The sequence below is a fragment of the Choloepus didactylus genome, chromosome 20 (genome assembly GCF_015220235.1).
Source record: "Choloepus didactylus isolate mChoDid1 chromosome 20, mChoDid1.pri, whole genome shotgun sequence".
NCBI classification, from domain to species: Eukaryota; Metazoa; Chordata; class Mammalia; order Pilosa; family Megalonychidae; genus Choloepus; species Choloepus didactylus.
Genome location: NC_051326.1, coordinates 59,729,191 through 59,750,634, shown reverse-complemented (window position 1 = coordinate 59,750,634; position 21,444 = coordinate 59,729,191). Strand labels below are relative to the sequence as shown.

Here is a 21,444-nt window from a genome sequence, read left to right as displayed (position 1 = left end):
GCCAGCCATGTGGAAGAGCGTCGTCTGACCCTTCCATGCCATGAGCCCTGGGGCCTCCAGCAGTAGTTGATCTCAAGCCAGTTGGATATATGTAGTTAGGCTTGAGAAGGTACTGAAAGCACAAGAAAATGGAATGAGGAGGTGGCTCACATTTGCATCGCCCCAACTCTTCCTGCACCCCCACCTCCCTCTCAGCCTATACCTGGCTCTTGTTGGGGAATCCCTGTGACCATCAGGGAGTGGGAAAGTTTGACCCTGGCTTACAAAGGCTCAGCATGATATACTGGGACCTACCAGAGTGGACTCCTGCAGCATTGCCATCTATTAGGCATGGCGCTGTGGGACAATGGGGTGGGGAAATCCTTTCAGTAGGAGAACGATGAGCAGCACAGCTGGTGGTCCTTCCTAACAGTGAGGACACATAGGAGTATGGATCCGTCCTGATTGATGAGCAATGGCGAATGGTTTGGCTAGAGTTCAAGGACTTAGAGTATTGGTGAACAAAGAGGTCTGGGACTTGATGAAAGCTTTATTAATCATGATATCATCCCATAGAATATTACTTCTGATCAAAGAATTCATTTTATAGAAAAGACATTGGGCTGACTCATGGGATTCACTGCTCTCATGTACCCCATCACCAGAAGCAGCTGACCCTATAGAATGGTGGAAGAGCCTTACTTACAGAGCCACTCAGAAGATAGCAGCTACTTCCCAGACTGTTCAAGCTGGAACTTCTTTCTCCCATAGCCAGGATATAGAAGTTCAGGAACCAACAAAGTCAATTTGGGAATAGTACCTCTCATTGTGACTTGCAAAATTTCTGCTTCCCGTCCTTGCAACTTTGGTTTGGAGCGCCTGGTCCCCAAGGGAGGGATGCTGGCACCAGCTGGTCCCATGGTGGTTCCATTGGACTGGAAGTTGAGTCTGCCCCTGGTCATTTTGGGCTCCTCAAACCACTGGATGAATAGACAAAAAAGAAAGGGGGTGCTTCCTAGCTGGGGTGATTGCTTGGATTATCAAGAATGAATCAAGATTACTGCTAAACAGTGGGGACAGGAAAGAACATGTGTTGAGCTCAGGGGCTCCTTGGTGATGCCTCTTAGTCTTGCCACGTGCAGGGGTGAAAGTTAATACAAGATCGCAGACACCCAATGCAGGCAGGCATGCTAAGGCCTCACACCCCTCAGGAACAAAAATTAGGTTCATCATCAGGCAAAGAACTCCAACCAGCCAAGGTGCTGGCTGGGGGCAGAGGGAACCTGGTAGAGAAGGAAGCCTGAGGAAGGAATTTATAAAAACTCCAGCCTCATGATTGGCTTTAGAAATGTAGATGACCATAACCCATATTTTCTTCCTTTACTCTGTTATGTGAAAATTTATGTATTTCTTTATTGTTTTTCCTTCTACCCATTTCTGCTATTATGTTATATTAGTACGTTAATGTAGTCCTAAAATGAATTATGAGGCTGTGTAATTTAGTCCATGGGCTATAGGGTGTGAAGACAAGATGGTGAATAAAGTGGAGAAGGAATGAATGAACCAGAGATGGCTGTCACTTGTGGTCTCTTTGGGGATAGAGCTTTCATTTGTATGAGGAATCGTTGCACTGGGTTTTAAGGACTGTGATGGTCAGGTTCATGTGTCAGCTTGACCAGGTGATGGTGTCCAGGTGTCTGGTCAAGCAAGCACTGGCCTAACTGTTACTGCAAGGACATTTGTGGCTGGTTAATAAACCAGAAGGCTGGTTTAGTAAATCATCAGTCAACTGGCTGCAGCTGTGACTGACGACGTCAATGAAGGGCGTGTCTTCCACAATGAGAGAATGCAATCAGCTGGATTTAATCCAATCAGTTGAAGACTTTTAAGTGAGACAGTTAGAGGACCTTCACTTCTTCTTCAGCTAACCAGCGAAGTGTTTCCCGAGGAGTTTGTCGAAGTTGCCAGTTCGTTTCCTGAGGAGTTCATTAAATATCTTCATTGGAGTTGCCAGTTCGCTTCCTGCCCTACAGAATTTGGACTCATGTATACCCACAGTTGCATGAGACACTTTCATAAATCTTATATTTGTAGGTATCTTTCACTGATTCTGTTTCCCTAGGGAACCCTAACTAATACAAGGACCATCCTGTGTTTTGTTTTTTTCCGTTTACATCTGGGCAGAAGAGCATTTATGGATATCGAGTCGCCAACAGGGTGTTCTGTGACAGACACTGCAGACCAGCTCTCTTGACGCCCCTCTGCCCCTGATCTGGCACCTTCCTGTGCAGTGGGGACTGGGTATTCCCCACCCCCTGCAGCTGTGGACGTGAGAGGCAGAAGTGAGCACCAGGAGGTGAGATGGGGCTTTGGGATGGAGAACTTTGGTTCTTGGGCAAAGTCTAGCCTGTAATAGGGAGTGGTGATATCTAGCTGCAATATCGATCAAATGAAAAGGTCTCTGAACTATGCTCCATAAAGGCCAGCACCCCCGGGAGACAGGCAGACCTGGGTTTTGTGGGGTCTGAAGCTTAACTAGGGGAACCCTAGTTAGGGACCAGAACACACAATTATGAGTTCAAAATTGCTAGCTTCCTGGAAAATCCACCTCTGATGGAGGCGGAGGCTGTTACGGAGAGCGGGGAAGGCTTGAAGGAGATGTGGAAGCTGAGTAACGGTCAGCTTGGAAGCCCACTGGCTGGAGACCAGGGAGAACGGAAGGGGGTGCCTCTGGGGGCAGCAGGAGAAGGAACCGTGCTTTGAGAAAGGAGCCAGAGAGAGAGCAGAATCGGTCCAAGGATGTTGGGCAACGCTGGCCCCGAGTTGCTGGGAGGGTCCCGGGAGAGGGGAGGACAGAGCCAGAAAGGGCAGGGTTGGGGGCTCCAGCCTGCGAGGGTGATTACAGGAGAACACGAGGCTGGCGGGAACACCTTGGGTAAATTAAAGGGGAAAGAGGTGTGGCAAGGGAGGGAGTTGGCCAGCGGGAAGGTTCCTGGCTGCACGGGGTGATGAAAAGATGAGCAGAGGTAACCAGGCAGCATAATGGAGGCTTTATACTGAGAAGGAGGCAGAACTTGGCAGCGCAGGGCCTGGGGTCGGGCAGAGGGAGGGAAGGAGCTGGTGGCAGGCCCCCGGGGCTGGGCACAGGGGAGGGGAGAATGGAATTAGACCTGAGGGACACGTGGGGTCAGGGAGTCTGCAGGAAGAAAGAAGCTGAGCCTTAGAGACATGCATCTGGAGAAAGAGCTGGGGTGGGGTGGGGGGGTGTCTGTCTGTCTGTTTATGCAGAGCCCGCTCATCCAGACGCTGTCCTAACCAGGCACTCACATGCACTCCCCACCAAGCCATCCAGAAGATGGTATTATTTCTATATTGTATGGAGATCAAAGAGGCTAAGCAACTTATTCAACACCAGAAAGCTAGAGGTGGTTTCTCCAACTTCCAATTGCCCTATGCTGGGACATGAGCCCTTCTGCTCATTTTTCTAAAGCACAGATTTGCCCATTTTATTCCTTTTTAAAGCCCAGGGTCAGTGCTTGGGAAAAGTAATGGCGCACAGACCCACTCCCTCGGTGGCCGGGGCAGGCGTGCCCTGCACGTGGGGGCTGAGCTGAGCGAGGCTGTATCCAGCGGCTGTTAGGCCTGCCCACGTGTCCCCTGCAGAAGGGACACCGTCTTCTTGCAGTTACTAAGGCACTGTCTGCCCGCTAAGCCCAGGGTCTGAAGGTGTTCCTCTGCTCCAGGAGGTGTTGAGTCTAAGTCTGGTGGCCCTGCGTGAGCCTGGCATCACGGTCCTCCATGATGTGTCCCCACTTTTCTTGCCCTTACTCCTCCTCTTCCTTCCCTAGAAGGCCCCAAGGCTCCCCGCCTCCCTGGGGAGATACAGGTGAGGTCACTTTGGGGAGCATCACCTGGAGGCAAGGATGAAAGGACACTCAGAGGGGCCAAGAGAGTTAGCTGTGGGGAGGAAACACATTTTCTTGTTAGCAGGAGAAAGGCTAGTTCAGAAATGAATGGGGAAAGTGGCAAGCAAGCAGTTTTTCTGATTAAAGGGAAGACGTGGACTGACTCCCCAGAGTACCCAGGGGCCGGTGAGTCTGTGCCCTGAATGACAGACCAGGAGAATCTGAGCACGTTCCAACAGGAGGAACCCTCAGAAGCCACAGTCCAGCCCTCCACTGTGCAAACGGGGAGACTGAGGCCTGGCGCTGGGACCAGAACCAGTTCTACCCAGCGCCCTTGTTCTCGGCCTAACTCCCTGTTATCATTTTTTTGGCTGCTAAAGCAAACACCATGTGATGGAGTTTATTGGCTCACGGTTTCAGAGGCTAGAAGGCTGGCTTCCTCCTGTCTGACCAGTGATCTTTGGGGTTCCAGGCTTTTCTGTCACATGGCAACGCACATGATGGCATCTTCTCCTTTCTCTTCTGCATTCCGTTGACTTCCAGCTTCTGATCATTCCTGGTGGCTTCTCTCTCTGTGGCCTTCTCTATAAGGCCCCCAGTAAGAGGATTAAGATTCATCCTGATTGAGGCGGGTTACCCTTTAACTGAAGTGACCTCATCAAAAGGTTCTGCTTACAATGGGTTCACACCCACTGGAATGGATAAGATTAAGAACTTGGTTTTCTGGGGTACACAGCTCCAAGCCACCTCTCTGGGCACCGTCTACCCCGGGTCTCCGGGCTGTCCTGCAGAGCCATCTGTTTCGTCCTCTTACAGGGCATTGCCCTGTCAACAGAATAAATGCAGAGACCCCACCGAAGGGAGAGGGGAGAACCAGGTGGTTTGGGGGAATGGAGAAATCACTCCTAACAAAGTTTTATTTGCTGAACATCTAATTGAAAATGAACATGTGTTTATAACTTGTATGGCTTTTCATGAATATAAAAATAATCCATGATGACGAGAAACTTGGAAAAGGGAGAAAAGTATGATGAAGATGACAAATGTCACTCGATCACACACCCGAGCAATCATCGTAGATATTTTGTGGTCTATTTTCTCCTGGGTTCTTTTCAGTATATAAATGTAACTTTAAAAATAGTCATAATTGGGATCATACCATCTTCTGTTTTATACCCTATTTTTTTTTTCTATTGTGGTTGTTTTTTACTTAAAAACATTGTATTCTGTGGATTTCTACCACATCAATAAACATCATCCAAAAGCAAAATTATTAATTTGCTTGTTTTAAGCATAAATTTTTAGGTAGAGTAAGACAACCGTGGGGGGTGGCGCATGTCTGATCCCCATATCTGAATAAAAATTCCACCGTAGGCCTTTTAGAGCCCTGAGCTCTTTCCATGGATAGCTCCCTAATTAGGGAAGGTCATTAACATTTATTGCATACCACTTGCCTGGCATGTTCTATACCTTATATAATTCAGTTTAATACAATGCAGTTTAATTTAACTTAATTTCCCCAGCACCTGCAGTGTTGATATTAATACCCCCAATCTGCAGATGGAGAAACTAAGGCTCAGAGAGGCTAACTTGTCTAAGTCACGCTGTCAGTGATGGAGCCTGAGCCCCCAATCCCTTGCCTTCCAGATTCTCCTGGTTCGTTTGATTTCACTTCCAAAGAGGAGCACTCCCACCTGAGAAAGCCACGTCACTTAAGGTGGCCTTGTCTTCTGGTTTTCCGCCACCCCTCATGTTTGCAATGAAGTTGCAGAAGCCAAGCTGTTTCCCGGAGGGGTTGATGGAAAACTGAAAGCATACCTTAATATCAGTAAATTATTTTCTTTCTCTACTTAAGAAAAAAAAAAAAAGTCCACCGTCAGCCATAATAAATCCAACTCAATTACCCTTATTATAGCGATTGCTGTCTGTGCCGCTCTAATTGGCTCCTCTCAGCGTTTTCATTAGGAACCCGTATCTTCAAAGGCTTAGAACCCAGACGCATTTTTACTTGGGGCTGCAACTGGCTTTGACGGCCAAATTGGGCACCAGGCGCCAGAGGTGCTGCCGCAAGAAGGAAGCCAGCCCAGCACCCCTGAGCCGAGCCTCTGTGCCTTGGAAGGTGCTAGCAGGTCTGCTAGGACAATTGGCTCTCCTGTACAACCGCCTCTGCACAGCGTGGCCCTGAGTCTTGTCAAGACAGGCCCCTGGGCTTGGCGGACGGCAGTGTGGCGGTGGCCTGGCCAAAGCCTGGCTTCGGCCAGAGCTCTGGAGACTCAGCTCGCTGCAGGACAGCCCAGTCCAGGGATCGACCAGCACCCAGGAGGCTCTCAGTGGGCGCTGGTTATGGGGTGTGGCTGAAGGAAGCCAGGAGAAAGACTCGGAAGACCTTCCAGGGGGCAAGGTGCCTGACCTTTCTAAGCCTCAGTTTCCTCATCTTTAAAATCGGCACTACTTGCTGTGAGGCTCGAATGAGATCAAATGGGAAGGATACTTAAATGGAGAGTTGCCGTGCACATCTTATTTTTATTTTGGATGCTCTGGGCATTGCTCACTCTCTCTCTGTCTCTGGCAGGAAGTTGGACAGGCTATTTCTTTGGACACACAGAGATGCAAACTCAGGTTGATTCTTCCCGCATGCAGGATGTCCCGCGTGCCCCCAGCGTCCCCACTAACAGGCAGCAAGGCGGCTTCTGCAGACACCACATGGATCAGGCAGCTTTGCTTCGGGCTGCCCCAGGTTCGACTCCTGCCCTAGGTTCGACTCCTGCCCTCTCCACGTATCTTCCCTGTGACTCCGGGCAGGTCATTCTGCTTCCCTGAGTCCCAGCTGTCATTTGTCTAAAATGCAGACATCACTTGTTTGTCTCCTGGGATTGGGGTGAGGTCTAAGCTGGCACAGGTGGGCCCGCGACACAGCAGAGCCATGTGATGAGCAGAATTCAGAGTGACTGGAGCGCTGAGAGGGCTCGCTGGTTGGTGGCCTCAGCTTGTGATGTTTTGCCAGCTCTGGCAACCGCTTGCAAGGGAAGTTAAAATACTGTCCCCCGAGGACCAGGCCCATCCAGGGAGGTTTGCTTTTGGTTTTTGGGGAGTTTGCCTGCCATCTCCTGTCTGGGGGTCCCCCTCTGGGCCCTCAGCTCTCCCCTTGCACAGGCCCCACCTTCTGCATTACTGTGTTCACCCCCAGCCGACAACGGAGGGGGCATTCCTGCTTTACTGCAGAGCTGCCCTTGACCCAGGGGCTTCACAGCCCCTAGAGAGGTAGAAAGAAGTGGCCCTGGCAGAGGGGCTGAGCAAATTTCTAGAAAGCGCTCCTTCCGTATGGCCATGACTGTGGGAAGCTCCAAGCTGGAGCTGACTCTCTGCTCCTCTTTTTGCTCCCCACTCCCCCCCCCCACCCCATCGGGGTTCTCTCTCTGTGACTCTCTCTCTCACACATTCTGAGATACAATTACAAGTAGAGGCTGGTGTAACGCCAGGAGCCCGGGCTCTCACTCAGACCCAGTTTGGATCCTGGCTCTGTACACTTACTAGCTGGAGCAGCTCATTTTGCTTCTCTGGACCTCAGGCTCTTCTTCTGGAAAACAGAATAACTAGAGCCTATTTGTGAAGATGCGCACAAAGAGGCTGCACAGTACCCGCCTTGTAGTAGGTTCTCTGTAAACAGTGGCAAACACAGAAACTCGGGAGCCCAAAGGACTTTGGTGGCCACCAAGTTCTGCCCTGTTGTTTTATGGACATCTGAAGTCCGGATGTGGGAACCCCACAGGGCACCAGCCTGCGCTCCCCCCTCCCTCCTCCCACCGTGCCCACCCGCCAAGCCTGTCCCACCTGCCCATCCCCCCCAGCTCCCACTCCATTGCTCTACCCAGGCCCTCACCTCCTCGCCGGGGCCATTGCTGCAGACGCCTAATTGGCTCCCTGCCTCCAGCCTCTCCCTTTCTAGTCCCTTCCTCTTGGCCCACTTCATTTAAAAATCTCCAATGGTTCTAAAACCCCTCATTCTCCGTTCCTCAATTTGTCATCTAACTCTGGGTCCAGGAGGACATGGAGCGGGAGGACGGCAGGCAGATTCCCAACCCCTTATCCGTGTCTCTTTACCCTCTGCTGCTGGGCATGTGGCAGGCACTCAGGGACGCCTGTTGAATTGCCGTGGCCGACGAGACACGCGTGGGACGGGCAGTGGCTCCAGTGCTGCTGCACCCAGCTGGGTAGACAGAGCCGCTGGGTGCAGCTTCCCTTGAACCCAGGCACGCTCTGTCCCAGTGCCCACCCCCCAGCCGTCCCCTCCACCTGGAACCCTCGCCCCCTGCCGTCTACACCTGGGGCTGCTGAGGCTCCAGCCGCTGCGGGTCCTCACCGGGCAGGGGCGGGCCGACCGCTTGTCCACTATTTTCTATTTGCGATCCCACCGGAGCCTCCCCATGTCCCTGGGAAAATCACATCCCCCGTTTTACAGATGTGAGGTTGTGGTTGGCTGAGTAATGGCTCCCGAAGATGTCCCGACCTCATCCCTGGAACCGTGAATATTGCCTTACGGGTGGGATTGAGTGAAGGGGCTGGGGGCGGGCCGTTGCACCCACAAGGGTCTACAGGAGGAGGCAGAGGGAGACCTGACACGGAGGAGAAGGTGGGGAGGACACCAGGGGCAGCCTCGGAAGCAGAAAGGGGCAAGGAGCGGATTCTCTGGAGCCTCCAGAGGGACCCAGCCCTGCTGCCTTTTAGCCATTAGCCAGCGAGACTTCCGGCTTCTAGAACCAAAAGAGGAGAAGTTTGGTTGTTTTAAGCCCCTGCATTTGTGATAATTCCTTACAGCAGCAACAGGAAAACAGACACAGAGACGAAGTGACTCTTAGGACCACGGAGCCAGACTGTGGGGGGCGGGCACCCAAACCCAAGTTGGCCTGATGCCTGCCCCACAGCCAGGGAGAGACGGGCTGCACACCCCATGGGCATACCTGAGCTCAGAAACCTGCCTCCGAGAAGCTAGCTGTGGCCGTGTGGGACAAGGTGACCGCGAGGGGGTCCTTATCTATGTCTGTGGGGGGCAAATCGGTCACTTCCAACTTGGTGTCTTTGGCTTTGGCCCCTGCTGGCCTGGTGTCTGCAGCTGCCTCTCCATCCCTGTGCTCTGCCCAGGACCAGGTTGGACTCTGTGGGGCCTCCAGGATGTGCCAGGCACTGTTCCAGGTGCTTGGGACACACCAGTTAATAAGAGTAAAGACGCCTGCACTGGTGGATGTCATCCTGGAGGGGCAGACAGACAGCGCAAGGATGGAGAGGCGGACACGCAGTGTGCCAGCAGGTGGCAATGCTATGGAGGAAAGAGTGGGCAGAGCAGGGTGGGAGAGCACCGGATGCCTGCGAGAGGGGGGCAGGGAGCAGGCCCCGAGCTGAGCAGTGAGCAGCGATGTGAGAGAGGAGAGGGAGGGAGCCAAGTGGGTATCAGAGGGAGAGTGTTCCAGGAGGAGGGCATGGCTGGTGCAAAGGCCCTGGGGCAGGGTGTGCTGGGTTCAAGGGTGGCCAGGAGCCCAGTGTGGCTGGATCCCTGTGCGTGAGGGGAGAGTGGGAGAGAGGGAGTTGAGAGGTAATGAGGGGCCCCTGTAGAGGGCCTGGTGGGGCCCCATGATGCTGGCCTTACAGGAGGGAAGTGGAAGCCACTGCAGGGTTCAGAGCAGAGAAGGGTCATGAGCAGATGTGTTTTAGCAGGTCAGGCTGGCCGCCGTGTAGGGGCCATTGCCCAGAGGCAGGGAGGCGGTCAGCAGTGGCTGGATTGTGAATGCGTCTTCCGGTGAAGTACCATGTCTTTGAAGCTCCCACCATTTGACCAAACTCCCCCGTCTCTCCCCTCCCTGCTGTCTCCTGACCACCCACTCACGTCCCTGCCTGGACAGCTGCTCACAGTCCTCCTCTACCCCTGCCCTGCCACAAGCCTGGAGATCGTCAGTGCCCAGGTGGACGGCCCATCTGAGAGTCAGGAGCCCCCATGTCCAAGAGGCACCCCATCCCTGGGCTCCTCCAAGTGCCCTCTGATCCCAGCCTCCGCTCCTGGCCTCTCTGTCCTGTCTGAGCTCCCACAGCTCCTAATCCTGATCTCAAACAGCCCCCCCCATCCCTCGACTCCCCTGTTCTCCCCCAGTCTCCCAGCCCTCTCCTATTGGGTTTTGTCTTCCCAGCCGGAACCCCACTGTCCTCCCATCCTCTGCCCCCACTGCCCAGAAAAAGCACCTACCCTGAATGATCCCACGATCCATCCCTCCTGCCCCCCATTCTCAGGAGTGGAATGTGTGGGCGAGCCTGGGCCCCCCAGGTGCCCCCTCCCTCTTTCCCCTCCAGGAGCTCAGTGCCCCAAAACTCTCCTTCCATCTCAGTTTTGGGAGACGCCCTCCTCCTGCTTCTCCAAGGAAAAGGAGGCTGTTAGCCACGCTCTCCCCCCCTCCAGCCGCCTCTCTTCCATTCCGCCCTCCCCTCCGGCTCAGGGCCGCCTGCCCCCCACCCGTTCCCCTCACCCCCACCCGTCTACCCCCACCATGAGCGTGCCTCCATCCGCTCTCCTTCCTGCTCGCTCCATCTCCCAGGCCTATAAACCTGCTCAAGGTCCTCCCTCCCCAAACATAAATATGAGACTGAATCCGCCCCCGAAATAAAATCTCCCTTGACCCTACCCCACCCTACCCCTTCCACCTGATCTCCTGCTTTCTCTTCTCTTCTGAAATTCTCGAAGGACCCCCCCCTACTTCTGTGGTCCTCACCTGCACCCAAGCCTGAGCCGCTTCTGCCCCCCTCACCCCAACTCCCGCCCCGAGGGAGCCTGTGCCCCCGGGGTCTCCTCCCAACGGCATGTCGGGGCCGGTCAGGAAAGCCGAAACTGGGCCTTTCAGAGAATGCTTAAATAATTTGGGAGTGACCACAGAGGGGTCGGAGAGCAATGACCAAGAGGGGCAGCCACCACCTGAGGGTTTAGGGAGCTGACGGGAAGAGGTGCAGGCATCAGAGTCTGGGAGCCTGGGGGGCCTGTGGGAGGACCTGGGGGTCCTTCCATTGCTGAAAGCCAATGGCCTGCTGCTGCTGGAGGGAGAACAGGCCGGAAGTCCCTCCCGGGTTCCACCGCCAGTCTCCCCAGGGCCTTCCATTAGTAGAAGCCACCAGGAGCAGCCACAGGGATGGACGGGATGGAGGAAACATGGTCTGCAGGCTCCCCACCCCAGCGTCAGTGGCTCAGAGTGTGGGGCGCTCAAATCGCCAGCCCTGTGCCCACGGATGCCCTACGCATTGCCTCGCAGGGTCTCCTCACAGACCCTCACCTTTGAGGTCGGCATTATCCTCTTTTTAGATGAGGGAACTTGGGAAACAGAGAGGTGGAGTCACTGGCCCAGGATCACAGAGCTGGTCCGAGGAGATGAAACTCATCCCCAAGAACACAGGGCAGTGTTCTCGATTTCGCCACCTCTCCCCGCTCCCGTGTGATGCCACTGGTCCCCGTTCTCCTACTTCTCTGGACATTGCTGGTTTCTCTTCTGTGGCCGAATTACCCTCCTCCAGCCTCCAACATTTCAGCCTCCAGGGCTCTGTCTTCAGCCCCGTCTCTCTGCCCTGGTTTAAGCTCTGGAGCCCTTACCTGCTGACGATCCCCAAACCTCCAGGCCCAGACTTTCGTTGGAGCGCCATGTGGGTGCACGTCCATCCGTCAGCAGGACGCTCCATGCGGACACGCAGACGCATCACAAGCTCACCAGCCAGGACCCGGCTCGCTAACTTGCCTCCGAAGCCAGGTCCTTCTTGTCAGCATCCTCGCTCTGCGGGGGGTGTCACCATCCCCTGAGCCGGGAACCTGGGCTCATCCTTGCCTCCTGTCTCCCCCCTCACAATACCCAACCCATCAGACTCCTAATCCTCCCTCCCCCAGAGCGCTGCCAAGGTGTGTCCTTTTAGCAGGAAGCAGAGTACAGGAGAGTCACAAGTCACAGCCCACAGCCGGGGCCCAGCCCTCGTGGCTCTCCTTGGAAGAGGCCTGGGGAGGGTGTTGTGCGCCCCAATTCCAGTTCAGCCAATGGCCACCGAGCCCCCATTCTGGTCCAGGCATCGTGTGATGCTGGGGCTCAAAAGCTCGCCAGGAGACAGAACCTGCCCAAACAACCCAGCAGGCTGCCGTAGCCTCAGAAACCACCCTGCACTCCCAATTGGTCTCCTGCTCCCCAATCTCCCTGACTCCAGTCCTTCCTCCTCTTGGCTCCCAGAGAGATCTTTCCAGAGGCAAGGGCTCCATTGGCGTCCACACACCAGTCCTTGGCTTGGCGTTCAGGGCACCTCATCGTCTGGCTCCTCCCTGGGCTCGCCTCACCCACCACACTGGAGTGCAGGCTGGTTCTTAGGCCAGCGGAGATTGCCTCTCTCTGCTCCTCCGCTCAGGGGAGTTCCTCCTCGTGTGCCCCAAGCCCTGAGGTAGGCAGTGGGGGTAAGACAAAGCCCCTGCCCCAAGGGGCTCACAATCCAAGATGGCAAAGTTTCCTCCATTGCATTGTAAGAGTTTGATCAATGAGTGAGTGAATGAATGAGGTGAATGACTGAATCAAGAGAAAACTGGGGAGGAAGTCGTCCATAATGCCTCAGCAATGACCATCTGTGGAGGCATCCCACGATGGCGTGAATGCAGGAGAAACACCAAAATCTCACCTGTGCTGACCCTTCCCACCAACAGACAGACGGCCCTGAATGAAACGCACCTGCTCTGGGTGCAGGAAACATCTCTATAAGTGCCTAGGAGACGTGCACATCATGGAGGTCCAGAGACTGACCGGGTCCTGTTAGATAGAATCTCGGTGCTGTGGGGACCATGGGGTGGTCACAGCCCGTCACCTTGCAAGCTTTCCCTGCCCTGCTCCGAAACTCTCCGCCTGGGCTCCCAGCCTCTCCTCCTACATTCTCACTGAGCACACACTTCCTCCTTTCCAGAGCAACAATGACCATAAGTAAATGCTTCCCAAATTTCCTCAAGTCGCCTTGCATTCTCTCTGCCATTGTCCTACTTCTGTCCGTTGAAGAGCTTACATTTTCCTTTATCATCAAGGCAAACAAGCTCATTACAGAGAATTCGGAAATTACAGAAAAATATTTAAAATTATTAAAATCACTTCAGTCACACAATTCAGAAATAACAATGGTTAACATTTTGTTGTTTTTCTTTCCATTTTCCTTCCAGTATTTTCCTTTGGGTATTTTCTCTAAAGTTGCATTGTGTTGTATATATAATGTTGCACCCCCTCAACTTTTCATTTATTTGTTTGTTTGTTTCACTTAACCATTGTATCGTGAGCATTTTAACATGTGATTAACTACTCTTTCATTAAGGGGTTTTAATTTTTCGTTCCCTTGTTCATCCAACAAATGTATGTTCAGAGCTTACTATGCAGTTACCAGTAGATAAAATGAAATGCATCAGTAGATAAAACAGACTTAGTTCCTGCCCTCAAGCAGGCTCCCACCTGACAGCAGAACTTGATAGTAAATAAATATACTGAGGGTGAAGAGTGCTATGAAGGACAATTGTGGGGTGCTCTGCGTGCAAACGACAGGAGCACTCACGTAGTCAGAAGATTCTGTAAGGAAATGATGTTGAAACTGAGATCTCAAGACCATGTTGAAGCATCTACATCAGGTTGTGGCAGATGGTGGTGATGGTGATATTTTAGGCAGAAGGAGTAGCTTGTGCAAAGGCCCTGAGTCTGGGCTGTGTGTGGTGCATAAGGGAAACAATCTATTACAGGTGGCATGGAAAAAGCCTGTTCTCTCCTCCCTAAAATATCCAGGCAGAGATGCATTTCCATTCATTCCCCACCCCTCACCACCCACCCAGCCTGTTTGTCATTCACCAGCCCCCTAGAACTTAAGGCCGGTGGTCTTTTGGCTCATGTTGGGAATATGGAAACAGTGGGGCATGAGTTGTGCATTTGCCCAGTGGACTCCAGATCTAGGACTCAGAGGGTGGGCCCAGCTATCCTCTTGTACAAGACAGAGTTTATCTACCCAGAAGGGTAAGACAACCTTCAATGCCCATCAGTCTCCACCCTCAAAATATGGCCCTTGTGGAGACTTGCCCTATCTGATGCTTATGCAAATACAGAAAATGCTGAGGGTGTGACTTGCCACAGGGATCTTGATTAGGGAGGAAGCTTCTCGGAGTCCAGGATTACTGTCTACACCTCTTTGTGGCACTGATAAAGCAAACCCTGATGAGTTTCATCACCCAGAGATCTGGCCTGGGAACTACATGTTCTCTCTAACTCAACAATAACTTGCAGACTTCCCCGCTGTATTAGTTAGGGTTCTCTAGGGAAACAAAATCAACAAGAGATATCTATAAATACAAGATTTTATAAAAGTGTCTCACGCAACTGTGGGTATGCACGAGTCTAAATTTCGTAGGGCAGGCAGCAAACTGGCAACTCCAATGAAGATATTCAATGAACTCCTCAGGAAACAAACTGGCAACTTTGATGAGCTCTTCAGGAAATGCTTCGCTGGTTAGCTGAAGAAGTGAAGGTCCTCTAACTGCCTCACTTAAAAGTCTTCAACTGATTGGATTAAATCCAGCTGATTGATTTCTCTCATTGTGGAAGACATGCCCTTCATTGACATCATCAGTCACAGCTGCAGCCAATTGACTGATGATTTAATAAACCAGCCTTCTGGTTTATTAACCAGCCACAAATGTCCTTGAAGTAACAGGCCAGACACCTGGACACCATCACCTGGCCAAGTTGACACATGAACCTCACCATCACACCCGCCTTCATTAACGCCCAAGCAGAACCTTTCTCAAGGGATGTCTTCTTTCGTAGGTATTTTGTGGGTGTGTTTGCTTGTCAGGAAAACTGTCCTTCAGCATGGAAATCCCCTTTTTGGAGATTCTCCCACTAGACTGGCTCTCGGCTAAGTGGTTTGACTTTGTGCTGCTTTGCTGACAAGTGGGCTATAGACATAGCCAGCCCCTACTGGGACAAGCTCAGGGTTGCCTCCTGCAGACAGTCTCATCTTCTTCCTTTCTAACAGAACCCTGGTTTTATTCAGAGTGGGAATGTGCTCAGTTCAAGGAGTGAATCGAGATTGGTCTAAGCTGATCATGACAATCTCATTCCACTTTGCCAGATCCTTGGTTTCTTAAGGTTCCTCATAACTAGGTTGAGTCATGGGACTATGTTCTGCGAATGAGACACATGGAAAAGTGTCTCAAAGCTTCTGGGAAAGCTTTGGCCTTCCTGATAAGAAAGACAGATGAGGCTGGTACTTTCTCTTCCCTTTTATTCCTGCCTTAAACCTGAACACAATGTCCATGACTGTGAGGCAATAAGCAGGAAGATAACATCAACATGCCAGAGGGGAAAGAAGTAGAACCTGGCTCCCCAAATGCATCACTGAGCGGATGACCCAATACCACCAACTATCTACCTTTAGGCTTCCTGTTATGTAAGAAAAAAAAGCCCCTATGTGTCAGATTTCTATTACTTACAGCTGAAAGCATTTCTAACTGATTCATGTTGTGTGACTCCAACTCTTAAAATTCTATAAAGTTGGGTTTGTAGTTTTTATAGTTTTGGAGTGTTCATGTAGAGCAAGTACCATATCTGATGTAGCAGAAAGAGTGTCATGTGCTTTCATGTCAAGGAGCGTTCTCTCCTTTTGTAATTTTCCATAATTTTCCACTACCAGTAGACTTACATTGTGCTTTGAAGAAGAAAATAAACCTATCAGAATTAAAGCCCAGGACCCATGTAAAGTGGGAAATCTAATTCAGCCCATTATGAGAGAACTCTAAAGGGCTACACATTTATGAAAACTGTGCACCAGAAGTAAATCTTCCCTTCTCCCACCTTGGAGAAGGGTTTCCTGGCACTCAGGAGATAGGGGAAGAGCTCATTCTGAGAAGTTGTAACCATAAAATACAAGCTTAAAAAGATATGCAGGACACATGGAACTATAAAAAAGTGACCTAGAAAACTTTAAAAAAGAGTAAACTACATCTTATAGATGTGAAAAATACAATAACAAATTTAAAATCCAATAGATGGGTTTAATATAAGATTAGATCTAGATGAAGAGAGAATCAGTGAACTGGAAGATGGATCAGAAGAAATTATCCAAATGACAGCTGAGAGAAACAAAAAGATAAGAATCATTCAAAAGAGGTTCAGGGACAGGAAGGATAAAATGAGAATGTCTAAATGAATTTAATTGGTATTCCAGAAGGACATTCAAGAGAGAAGGGGGCAAAGGTGTTATTCGAAGAGATAAGGTCTTAGAATTTTTCAGCAATGATGAAAGATGCCAATCCATGAATTTAAGAAGCTCAAAAAGTGTCAATGAGAAAAAAAATAAAAGGTTAAACGATGGTCTGAGAGCCCACTCTCAGCCATGTCCCTTGGTAGCTGGGTGACCCAATGATATGTCCAAGGGGCTGAGCTTAGCCAGCCAAACCTGGGGCATGGAGCTATGGTTAGGAGATGATAAAAGAAAATGAAGGTGCAATAATTGCCTCTGTGGAGCCCATTCCTTCTGGTTTGACCTTGATGTGCTGGGAGCCACAATCAGAATGACAGCAGAGGTGCCAGTACATTTTGACCCTCCTTGTATTTATTTTTTACAGCACAAGATGGATGGAGGAAACAATGGGTACTCACTTCCTCCAAGGCTAGAGCATGTTATTTTTAAGAAGCTGAGCATAAACCCATCATTCCCTGCTGCCCCTGCCCTGCCCAGTCTCCATGTCTACCTTTGTATCGCCATGATGTGAAAAACACTGGGAGCTCTTGTCTAACAAAAGACTCATTGAGAAAAGTTTAATACTGTAAATTTATTGAGTGTCAAAACTTTGGTTTGATGTAGCCTAACATTTTAAGATGGGGAAACTGAAGCTTGAGAGGGCAAGGCGGAGAAGACAGGAAGAGTCTATGGCAAGGCCAGGCCTGGGTCAGCGTCTCCTGGCTCCATGTCTCATGCTCATTCCACCATCCAGCCACTCGCTTCTTAGAGAACAAGGAGGCAAGTTATTTTGTTCTCAGGGATGGTGTTTCAACAACTGCGTATTACAGCATATATCAGGGTGTGTGGAAAAGGAGGTTCCCCAAATCTTCCCAGGGTGACATAGAAATACAGATAGAGACACCATAACAGATCAAAACAACCTCGGTTACATAACCGTGACAGCAAACGGTGAGTCATTGCTACGTAATGGGAAACTTCAGATTGGTCACTAGGAAAAGTAAAAGGATCACCACGGTGAGTCACTGGGCTCACCCTTCTGTGCAGTCTCCGGAACACAGACACCTACCAGCTGATTCAGAGTCCGGCCTTTGTCTTCCTTTCTTCCACATTGTCATTTCTACATTTCACAATGGCGCTTCACGGCGCTGTTAATTTCCAAAGAAGGCTGAGCCAGAGCCCCATGCTCCATCACTGCACTGTTGCAATTGGTGGGCTCTGCACCGCACCCGGTGGAGATGACAGTTTAGGATGAAATGATAAGACTCGGTGTCATCGAGTGCCTATTGTGTTCCAAAAAGACGCTGGGACTCTTGAGATGAATGACACTGATGAATCCCCGTAACAAGTCTATGAGGAAGGCAAGGTCCCCATTTCACAGATGAGAAAACTGAGGCTAAGAAGGAGTAAGAATTTTCCCAGAGACTCACAGTTAGTAGGAAATGGCAGAAGCAGGCGTCTTCCCAGGCAAATCTGCTCTAAGGACTTCCCTCTCGCCACCAGGATGGAAGATCTCCTCCTGCCCTGTGGTTGCCTTCACAACACAGAGACGGCAATAAATAAATTGCAGTGTATTTGCATAACAGAGCAGTGTACAGCAAATAGGATGAACAAATGAGTGACGCTCATAACAGCAAGTGTGAGTCTCACCACGTAATGTGGAGTGAAAGGAGCAGACACGAGAGAACATTCTGCCTACTGCATGCACCTATAGATTTATATATAAAGTTGAAAACCAGTAACAAGGGGTCTACAGTGTAAGAAGACAGAGTAGAGGATACCCATGTGGGAGAGTGACTGGGAAGGGGCAAGGGGGTTCTGGGGGCTGGCAATATTCCATTTCTTGATCTGGGTGCTAGTTTCACCTTGTGAAAATTCATCGAGTTGTTCGTGTATTTGTGCACTTTTCTGATGTACGTTATAGTCAATAAAAACACCGGAAGGAAGGGGGTGGTTGTCACATGAAAGAGGCGGGAGGAAATGGAGAGGGGCCCTCCCACTTGTTGAACGGCTGCTCTCACAGTGCCTGCAGTGACTGTGATGGGGGTATTTTTTCCCCTTTTAGTGGATTGAAAGAGTTGAGGTGAGGAAGGACATTATGCATAGCTCTTGGAAGAGGCCTTTTTCAGTGCAAAGGGAGGTTTCCATTTATCCATTACTCCTTTGGCAGACTATGTTTCAACTTAACCATCTGAGACCATGCGGAAAGTTCTGGAAGGCGATCTTTTATTCAACCCTGATGTGGAGAACTTTTGGGGGAGGTCTCCCAACAGTTCCTCTTCTCTGACCTACACTGGCTGGTAGAAACTCACCCAGAAGAGTATTTTTCAAAGCAGTTGTTCACTTGGCAGGGTGGAAAGGGAAGATTACCTCTTCCTCAGGAAGTTCCAGATGAGCCACGCAGAAAGGAACGATTTTGATGGATGGAGGAGTAATTCATTTATTTATATCTGCTACCGGTATGACCTACTTCTCCAGCCACACCTCTATTTATTATTCAAGTGAGTCAACTGACCTTACCTATATCCAATTGCCCAAGAACCTCAGGGACTCATTCCCAAAGGTCCAGGCCCTGTGCCTCCAGTTGTAGGGAAGTAGAGAGGTTGACCCCATTTCCCTCATTGGTGCTTTATTCCAGCCTTGCAGGAGCCTTGCCAAACAAGGGAAGTCTCATGCAGTCCAATGCCTTCCCCAGCTACGGTTGTGGTGGCTCCCTGGCCAGCCTGGCAGTGGTTCCCCAGGGCGCTGGAGAGGAGGGCATCTGTCTACTGTTGTCCCCTCCACTCCCTGTTGACACTGGGACAATGGCCCCTGGGAAGATGAGCCTGTCCCTCAGCAAGATGCTAGACCAACGGTGCTCTGGACCAAAGCTCACCTGGGATCCCCAGGTCCCAGCCCTTTGCCCACCTGCACAGCCCTCGTTCCCACTGGGCAGTGGCTGGGTTAAGAGTGCATTCTAGTTTCAGCACCACGTGTAGCTGAGCCACGCTCCCTGCACCTCTGCAAGCCACAGCCACACAGGTCACCAGACGTTAAAAAAAATTCACCTCCGGATGGACTGGACATCTAAATGTGAAATTGGTTAGATGTGAAAGCCATGAAGCTTTTGAAGAAATATAGGAGAACATCTTTATGACCTTGATAAATAAAAATATTTATTTAATATAAATAAAAATAGCAAATATTTCTTAAATAGACAACAAAAAGCATGAGTTGTAAGGGGAAAGAAATGGTAAGTTGGATTTTATTAAAATTAAAAACTCCCATTCATCAAATGGTGCCATTGAGAGAAAGTAAAAAGGCCAGCTGCAAAGTAGAAGATATTCGTGACACATATTTCTGACAAAAGACTTGTATTCAGAATCTGTAAGAAATTCCTGCAAACCAATAGCAAGGCAGACAAGTCAATCAAAAAATAGGCAAAAGATTTGAACAGGACTTTCATAAAAGAATCTATCCAGATGGTCAGTAAGCAAATGAAAATGGGCTTGACTTCATCAGCCATCACTGAAAAGCAAATAAAACTACCATGAGGTAGCACAGTAGCTAAAACAAAAAAGACAATACTTAGTGTTGGCAAGATTGCAGAACAACTGAAACTGTCATAACTAGTGATTGAAGGTGGAAATTTGTACAATTGTCTTGGGAAACTGTTCAGCAGTTTTAAATTTTATTTTAGCAAATAAAGCTAAATATATGCTGACCCTCTGACCCAGGAATCCCATACCCAGGTACATACCCAACAAAAATGTGCACATATGTGCACAGACACCATGTGAGAGAATATTCACAGGCATCAAAACTGTAAATAATCCAAGTGCCTATCAACAATAGAATAAATAAATAAATTGCAGTGTATTGGCATAACAGAGCAGTGTACAGCAAATAGGATGAACAAATGAGTGACGCTCATAACAGCAAGTGTGGGTCTCACCACGTAATGTGGAGTGAAAGGAGCAGACACGAGAGAACATTCTGCCTACTGCATGCACCTATAGATTTCTATATAAAGTTGAAAACCAGTAACAAGGGGTCTACAGTGTAAGAAGACAGAGTAGAGGATGCCCATGTGGGAGAGTGACTGGGAAGGGGCAAGGGGGTTCTGGGGGCTGGCAATATTCCATTTCTTGATCTGGGTGCTAGTTTCACCTTGTGAAAATTCATCGAGTTGTTCGTGTATGATTTGTGCACTTTTCTGATGTACGTTATAGTCAATAAAAACACCGGAAGGAAGGAAGGAGTCCAGGTGTCCTTCTCGCTCTTCGGGAGGATTCTCCTACTGTTTACAAGTCTGCTCGGCCCCCAGTCCCCAACCCAGCTGTGACTTGTGAACTCTGTACCTTGGGGGTTATTTCCAGGACAGACTTTGTCAAAACGGTGGATGCCTGTTCCTCGTCCGTGTGCATCACATGGAGGCCACCTCCGCGGCCCCTGCCCGGAACAAAGAGGATGTGCTTTGCTTTTCCTGTTGGAGAAGCATCTGGCAACATCACGACAGCGTCACTCATCAAAGCAAACAAACAAACAAGTTTTGCCTCACCTGCATCCTGCTACACACACACACACACACACACACACACACAGACGCATGCTCACATTGTTTTTCTGATCGTAGATCATTCAGAAAATATAGAAAAGAATAAAAGAGGAAATATAAATCATGCATAACCTCATTACACAGAGATGACAAAAGCTTTCATTTTGGCACATTTTTTTCCATTCTTCTTTCACGTATGTATTTCTGGTATACCTTTTTAACAGCTTTATTGAAGTCTAATTTACATGCAGTAAAGTTCACCTATTTTAAGGATACAATCAATGACTTTTAGTAAATTTAGTTGTGCAACCATCACCACAATCCAGTTTTAGAATATTTCCATCACCCTCAAAAATTCCCCTGAAAAATGTGGACATATTAAACTTCCTCACCTGGCGAATTCCTGACAGTCTCACAAGCATTAGGCAATCCTAGTTTACTAAGTCAGGCTCTTGATCTTAGGGCTTTCCCTAATGAAACTTACTCCTGCAAAGGTGAAGCTAAGCCTGCTTATCACTATGCCTAAGAGTTACCCCCAGAGAACCTCTTTTGTTGCTCAGATGTGACCTCTCTCTCTAAGCCAACTCTGCAAATAAACTCACTACCCGCCTCGTGACATGGGACATGACTCCCAGGGGTGTAAGTCCCCCTGGCAATGAGGGACAGGACTCCCAGGGATGAGCCTGGCCCTGGCATCATGAGATTGAGAGTCTTCTTGATCAAAAGGGGGAAAAGAAATGTAGCAAAATAAAGTTTCAACGGCCAAAA

General features: G+C 49.9%; 1 long non-coding RNA gene across 1 annotated transcript; it reads right to left on the bottom strand.

Moving 5' to 3' along the window:
* Positions 1 to 944: 944 nt before the first annotated feature.
* LOC119516277 lies at positions 945 to 20,564 on the bottom strand. The gene is made up of 3 exons (XR_005213267.1): positions 20,480 to 20,564; positions 17,570 to 17,673; positions 945 to 959 (listed from the first exon to the last, which is right to left on the bottom strand). It is a non-coding gene; the product is annotated as an uncharacterized LOC119516277 (long non-coding RNA).
* Between the last annotated feature and the right edge of the window lie 880 nt (positions 20,565 to 21,444).